Raw genomic sequence first — 7,990 nt, forward strand, 5'->3', positions numbered from 1 at the left:
GTTATTATCTTTTCCTCTGCTGCTCCTTGCATGCCGGCTGCGTTTTTGCTCTCCAGCATGAAAGGGAAATCCGGCAAAGCTGATCACGCCTGTGAGTTTCAGAACGACAATCTGAGATGTTAAGAAAACCAAACTTCAGCCCCACCCTGCCAGACATAGTTGAATATGTGGTTGAGCAAACTCAGAAAGTCTGCATCAGCAAGAAAATAAACAGTTTTTTTGCGCATTCTTGAGAATCCAGAATAGAGCAAAACAAGTGAATGGCAGCTGTGCGAGGGTCTATTTCTTTGTATAAAATGGAATTCATGTCATAGACATTGAAGTATTTTGTGAGATAATATTTGTCCCAATTTAAGGTACAGAACAAACACTGAAAATGATGGGCTCCTTTCTCTGAAAGGGCTAGTACTTAACAAATGAGTCCTGAGCTAACTCAGTCTCTGCTATCTCAGTTAACTTGCACTAAATCAAAAAAACACAAACCAAACAAAAGGTAAGTCCATGTTGCTCACAGCTCACACCTTGTAGGAGATTAAACAGTTAACCAATAGTTTAGGAGGTGAAGTTGAAGGTTTTCCTGTGGGCCAAGGACATCTGCACCCATCTGTGCCCGATAGAGCTTTTCTGTCTCAAGCCTTCATACATGCTAAGAATGATTGGATTATTCACTTAAATGAATTTTATTTTTCTTTAATCTCCCTGAATGTGCATCTTTGTTTGAAACTCAGTTTGTGAGGAAGATGAACTCCTTCTGAATCTGTTGTGGTTTTGCCCATTCTTAAACATAGGTAATTCCTGAAACTTGGCTACTATTTTCCTTTCAGTTTTTGGAACCTGCCTCTGCCTTTCCTGACTCTGCCAGGCATGGAAGGAGAAATGGCAAAGGTCCGTGAGAAATGAGCATTCCCATGCACTTATAGTGTGACTGGACACAGGGGAAACACTGTTGTGTGTTCCATTAGGGATCAGTCAACATGATCTGCAAACTTGTATGTTATGAAACCTGCACATTATGAAACTTGAAATATCACAAAAATCTTGTTGCATAAATTCATATAACAGAAAAGATGACAGAAAAGTAATTTAATATATTGTCATACCTTCAACCATAGTGAGTGTACAGGGTCAGCCTAGAGACATTTCTAACTTGTTTCAAAGATCTTTTTGGGTGAAGACTTGCGAGTTCTTTAGGCCATCTATCCCAGAAGTTATCATTACCACTAAAATCCCTAAAATCATCTTTTTACAGTTTAAGCTCACCACTTCTTCTTCCATCAACTCTGCCTATAGAGGTTAGTCTTCCGTTTGCAGTTGAGGAGAATTTTTAGGTATTTAAAATATAGCAGGCTGCCACCTTATTCTCTTAGTCTTTAGACTAACTTATGAAAGCAATCGTTCCTCAAAGGTAATTTTTTTCTATACCTCCAGTGATTTTTTTTTCCTCTCTGGACTGTCCTTAATTGAATAATACTTGGTGTGAGCCTGCATATACATTTTTTAAGAAGAAACTTAAAGGCCTTAGAGCTTTGAACAGAAAGCATTGTGCAAAGCAAATGACAATGTCTTTGTGAATACATCATGTTACTAGTTTTAAAACTTTTAAAATTAATGAGAATGCTCCCTTTTAACAAACACTAGTGAAGAGTTTACACAGGATTGTTCCAAATGCAGCAGACTTTGTCATCAGCCTATCAAAAGCTGTTGTGTCAGTTCAGATGAATGAGAAATAATGGCTACTAATGGGGACAGTTTTCTAATAAAAGTAGGAGAAATGTTCCTGCCTGCATTTGGATTTGCCTACAGATGCTCTCTGAAATTTTTGTCTGGTTCTCTTTGGTACTTGCTTGTGAAAACTCACGAAATTCTATGCTAACAGAAATTAGTTGTGTCTCTTTATTGGCACTTTGCTTGCAGCCTGTTACCTGTAAATATAGCAGGGAATTTGTTCAATCAACTGAGCTTATGACAACTTAGCAAACAGGAACTTCTGCTGTTTTCACTGTTTTCTGCCCCAAAATCTAATTTAAAACCAGGTTCCTCTGTGACTGCTGAGGGCAATGGAATGTGTTTTCCTATGGATGAATGTTCTGTGCCTGCCAATGCAATCAGTTCTACTGCCCTTATCTTTGTTATGGCCTTCTGACATCTCAGTTTTCCGACAGCAGCCAGGCTATGGAGATGGCCTCTCTAGGACTCAGCAGCAGTGACAGCCCCGGGAAATCCCACTGCTCCAGACTCTTCCTGTTCCTCCCACATTCACCTGTGTTCACCTCTCTACTTCTAGTCTTATCTGCTTCTCATTTTTCATTAAAAACTGCTCACTTTGTGGGGCAGAAAAGAGCTGTCAGGAGGGGATGCTTACAGCATTGATTTGGGGGAAAATAGAAGGGAAGTGCATTGCCATCCTGGAGGGGGGAAAATGGTCCTAACCCCAGCTGTTAATTTTTCCATGAGCCTGAAACAGTTGTCAGCAGCCCTTTCTGCATTTCTATTGTATCCCTGGTTTATCCTCCCACTCCTCCTCTAGTCTGCCTGGAAGCAGTGCTTAGTCTGACCTTACTTGGAAGCCAACTTACATACCCAGACAAAAAAGAAGAGTCAGCCGTTGAGTCTGTGATTAGGCAGTGTGTAATCAGGTAGCAAGTGATTAATTAGCTCACTTCCGAGTTAGTATCGCTTACAGGTCTGGGGTGCTTTAGCCAGGGTGCCTCAAGCGAGCCCTCGCTGTGACTCCGAGCTTGGCTTTCAGCCGCGCTGCGGGAGTCGAGGGAACCCGTGCGGGAGTGGAAGTGTTCCGGGCTACTTCCCAGCGGCCCTCGGCGGCTTCCAGCTCCGCAGAGCGAGCGGGCAGGACGGACAGGGATGGATCGGGACGGATGGCGGTGTCGCCCATCGCTGCCCGGGCGCGGCGTGACCGACACCTGGCGGCGGCGCCGGGAGCTGCGGCAGTGCCCGCCGCGGGAGCCACACTGCTCCTGCTCCCTGGAATTGCGCAGCGCAACCGCGCGGTCCCGTGCGATATTTTGGTAAAGACAGACGAGTGTGTGCAGGGGAAAGATTTAAAATAATCTAAAGTAGGTCATAAAATATCGTTGTTTATAGGAGCTTGTAGACTCAACAGTATTTAACATTTCTGTTTATCTGACTATTCTGATTTAGGCAGGAAAAGATGAAAATGTGAACAGAAGACAGGATGCTGTTACCAGTTTTCTGTTTGTAAAGGCAATAGAAAAGTTGAGACAATAGTTTTTATAAATGACCTGTGGGGCTGTGACTGCAAATCTGTTTCTAGATTAGCCAGAATGTGCTAACTGAATCTTATGGAATCTCATCTGAGACAGTAACTGCCCCAGATTCCTGTGATATTTTTTTTTTTTAAATGGAAGATCTGTATATGGTATCTAGATGCAGTAGCAAACTGTTAAAAGTACATATATCAACTTTATGCCTCCATTAATGATATTTCTCAGTATTCCCATGGGCCACTGTCTTCCTTGAAAACACCTAATATTCCCTCTCAAAACAGTGGGAAATAGTGGAAGTGGCAACTTGTAGTGAAATTATCTGAAATTACATTTGTCAGCTTCATCTGCTAGGAGAAAACAAAACAAAACAAAAAAAACCATAAAAATGCCCAACTTTAGGCTATGCAGAAACGTTATCAGTTATCAACAAATTGGTTTTAAATGTTTCTCAGGTATACAAGTTCAATGAGATTTAAATACATATAAGTGTTCTGCTACTATTATTAAAACCAGGGCAAAACCAGACATTGAATCTTGTAATGATTGACTTCAGTTACCTAATCTACAAATTAGTAAGGATGTAGGAGGCTAATGAAGTGAAAAACCCCAAGTTGTTAACCTTGTTACAGAACGAAGCCTTTTCCATTGGAGGACAACCTATGCATGGGAAAAGATGCTAAAGGCAAACCATGAGGGAAAGCATTACAGATGTCAGATCTTAATCAGTACTGAGGAGAACAAAATGCAGTCAGTGCAGTTATACAACAGTAGAAAATCCTTCTCCAGCACTCCAGATTTGAAGATTATTGATATGTAACAATTGAAATGAAAAGGGGTACACTAAAAAGTGACCTGGAGAGTTTCAGACAGACTGGCAATAATGCTGGACTTGTGGTCTGATTATAAACCTGTCTGAGCACCCTGTCAAAAGTGTGACAGTGGGTCAGTTGTTAATCTGTGGTGAGACAAGGTTGGCTGGTGGCTGGGAGACTACATCCAGCTCTCCTCCATCTCTGCAGCCTCTCCTGTTCCACCCTCCACAAACAGGAGGACTGGGGGCTGGTTGCCTGCTGTGCCTCCACAGAGCTTCTGGCCTAGAAATAAGTTGCTGTTGCTTTCATATGGGTGAAGGAGAGCTGGTGTCCTGAAACGGGGTTCTGTCTCCTCCTACTAGAAATGTTGAATAACACTGCAGTAATTATAGCCCATACCTGAGAAATCTGAGACTGCACTGTCCTGATATTCTCTGGGAGAAGAGTAGATGCTATTTTGTCTGACAGCCTCTGTGTGTGCACTCTTTAAAAACCTATTTGTGTATCAGTTCTTGATATGTACAGCTTCTCCTCCCTGTGTGCTGAAACATGGAGACTGGCACATGCACGAAGGTCAGTGAAGGTCATGGGATGCAATTAAAAAGGGGAAGTCTAGGCTGAACACCAGAAAAAAATCCTGCCAGTGAAAAGTATTCCGTTGTGAGTCCAGCCTCCCCAGGGGGATAGGGGAAACTCCATTCACTAGAGTGTTTAAAACTACTGTAAAAGTCAAATAAATATGCAGTAGGAACAGTTTTGCCTTGGCAATGAAACAGAACAGATGGCTTAGCAGATATCATCCATCCATAACATCTATGGTTTTGCCTGTAAGATGTTAAGTCTCTAGAAATATCCTGCACAGAGCTTGTGTCAACTGGAGCTGTATAAGCCATTACAGAAATCCATATGCCTCTGGGGTTTATTTAAATTTTCCTTTTAGAATAGCAGTAACAGTTAAAGAACAGGGCATACACTGGAGGTAAAGAACTGGCTGGGATTAATGATGCTTGGTTCTGTGCTGTGCCATCAGTTTTTGTCAGCTGAACATGAATTGAAAGGGTACAGCTTCTACCTCAGTCACAATTACTTCACATTTTTTTTTCCTTCCCCTCCTAGAGACAATCAGCCGGTAAAACCTCATCTGCTCACCTTGGTCCAAAAATAATGTCAGAGGTTGGATGCCTGTTGTTATGTGTTTATGTAATTTCATTGGCCCAGACATTTTTGGCAAGAGCTTAGAAATGTGCTGCTATAATAAACAGTCTTAGTAAGTATTTCACATCTGTGTCCTAATGAATAAACCTGCACTAGATCCCAAATCCTCTGCTGAGGTCCATGCTAACTGCTTTGAAACAGTGGTTAATCTGAAATGTTTAATTTTGTTAGTACTCATTTTTATGGCAAAGCTTTAAAGCTTTACAGCAGAAGTTGACCTGGTAGAGAATATAATGACAATATGGAATGCTCTTGCAAAATGCATGTATGTTTTCATATGTCTTATACTTGTTATAATGCCATTATTTCTTCAAGGCTACCTCGATATAATGTTAAAGTTGTAAAGCCAACCATTCCAGAAGTCAGGAAGCCCTGAGTACCCCTTGCACCCTGGGGGAGCCTTGACTTTGACTCCTGGTAAGTCCCATCCTGGGTGTTGCAGCCTTGTCTGTAGCTGGTGTTTTTTTGTTTCAATGCCTGGCATGAAGTGCTGGAATGTGCTTTGTGGGAGAGACACCTCAGAAAATTCAAGCACTAAAGCCCCTTACATTTTTAATGAATTAGTATTGGTGAAGGTACTGGAAGGATTTAGTCAGGTTTTGGTGGTGACAAGGTCCAACAAAAGTATACTTCTCAGCTGGACCATTTCAAAGGTAGATAGAAATGTTAGAACTTCCCAGTGAAAGAGAGAAATTCGTGGTAATAAGAAGCAGGTGATTTTGAGATCCCTTTTTATTTTGTTTTTGTTTTAAATTTTTTTTTTCTTCCCATTTCTCCCCCCAAAAACCCCAATAAAACCCCAAAACTCAAACCCTTAGTCTGATGCAGACAGCTCAGTGGTACATGAAGGCAAAATGCCTAAAATCTGGCAATGAGAAGCAACAAGAGAGTTTAGAATGGAAAGACAGTTGCTAAGCAGTATTTAGCTGTTTTTTTCAGAATTTTTAATTTATCTATTATGAATCATTGACCTCTTCCTCTCCTTTTATGTAAGAGAGAGCCCCAGTCATACAGAACAGGACCAAACTTTGTAGCAGTGTAGCTATCTGGCTTTTAAAAATACTTGTATGTTTTACTACACATAAAATATTAGGAGGAACTTTCTAAAATACATGTAGTAGGTAGATTCCCAACTGCTCTTCGCAGCTCTGAAAGCCTCCTGTTTAAAATAGAACCACTTTCAGCAAGCTCAGAAGGTAGAAGTAGATTGTGATCCAAAGCACAGTTCAAATACCCATCTAGCAGCTTGTAAAAAGGAAGAGCATCATGGTTGAAGCTGATACCAGAGATAAATGTGAATTAGAGGGCTGCTAAGGAGCAGCTTTGGCACTGTGTTTGAATTGCCCTTTTAGAAATGCTTGTAACAGTATGTGATAAGCCTGTGTTTAAAGGGGGATGTATCTGGGGTAGGAACTGATTAAAAATTAATTTACAATAACAGCATGAAAGGTAGAAGGGGACAGGCTAATGTTTTATTTAAATGTCTTTACCAGCCTAGGTTTTTGCAGTGTAAATTTTCTTATGAAAGTGAAGTCCACAGGATGCAATTCAGTCACAGCCTCCATGGGGGATGCGTTGTGTGAAATGTTACTTTGAGGAAAGCAAATTATAGAAAAAGTTCTTTTATGGATACAAGACTAGCAAGATCAAAGCATAATGTAGATAAATAATATTAGGGGACAATTGTGTTAGTTTTGAATATGATGTAATTTTCATTTAGTAAGAAAAAAAGCACAAAGCGTGAAACCTTTCACTAGGTGAAGCCAAGCCCAGGAGTGCTGCACAATGGCCAGTGCAGTATTTTTCCATTTTTCATGATGATAATCTACGCCATCTGAATGCTGAAGGCCTGCTACCACATGTAGCCTAACTCAATTAATGTCAAATGCATGTAGAGTGCAGCACAAAGAGCAATGCTGCCTATGCCTTATAATCCTAAAGGTTGTCTTTGGAAAACATCTGGGCTCTTTGAGGGTTGGCTGGTCTGAATCAGCTTATAGGAGGAGATGAGCTAAATGCAGAGCAGGCAAAAGAAGCAGTGTGATTTTTGGAATACAATCTGCATGTTAATTAGTGGGTTGTTTCTGTCAGCTTTAACTAATCATGCTTTTTCCTATGCTAGCTAGAATTCTGGGTTAAGATGCTGGTCTAACAGCACAGCTGGACCTCGGTTAAAAAAAGTAGTAGCACTTCAAGACTGCAAGAAAATCTTCTCTCTTATGACTGCTGTGATTTTAACTATTTAGTTACTGCAAAACTGCTGGAAAAATATGTTTCAGTCAGATCCTTGAATCCCTGTGTGAGTCTTCCCTCAAAAAAAACCCCCAAAAGATAAGCCATGGATTGAAGTCAAGGAATATAAGCAAATTCTTAAGGAAAAGTAACATTTTCTGGTGATGTTGGTTATGGGGAGGAATGACTTCAGAGGAAGGGTAGGTGTAGTATTGGGGCTGGGTGTGTTCAGTGTTTTGGGAATTCATTTGCTTCCTCACTGTCCTGGGGGTGGCTGGTGTACACGGTGCCTCTATCTGTGAATGTGGCAAGCCAAATTTTGCCAGTTCCATTTCTAACAGTATAATTCAACTTTCACTTAAACAGTTCTGTAAAGGATAATTTCCTTGATTTCCACAGAGACACTTTTTATTTACTCTAGTTTTTGGATTCCGGCATTTATATAGAAGCGTGAAGTCAGTACTGAACAGGTAAGACAAAGTTTAT

The sequence above is a fragment of the Lichenostomus cassidix genome, chromosome 8 (assembly GCF_008360975.1).
Source record: "Lichenostomus cassidix isolate B80296 chromosome 8, HeHo_3.0, whole genome shotgun sequence".
NCBI classification, from domain to species: domain Eukaryota; kingdom Metazoa; phylum Chordata; class Aves; order Passeriformes; family Meliphagidae; genus Lichenostomus; species Lichenostomus cassidix.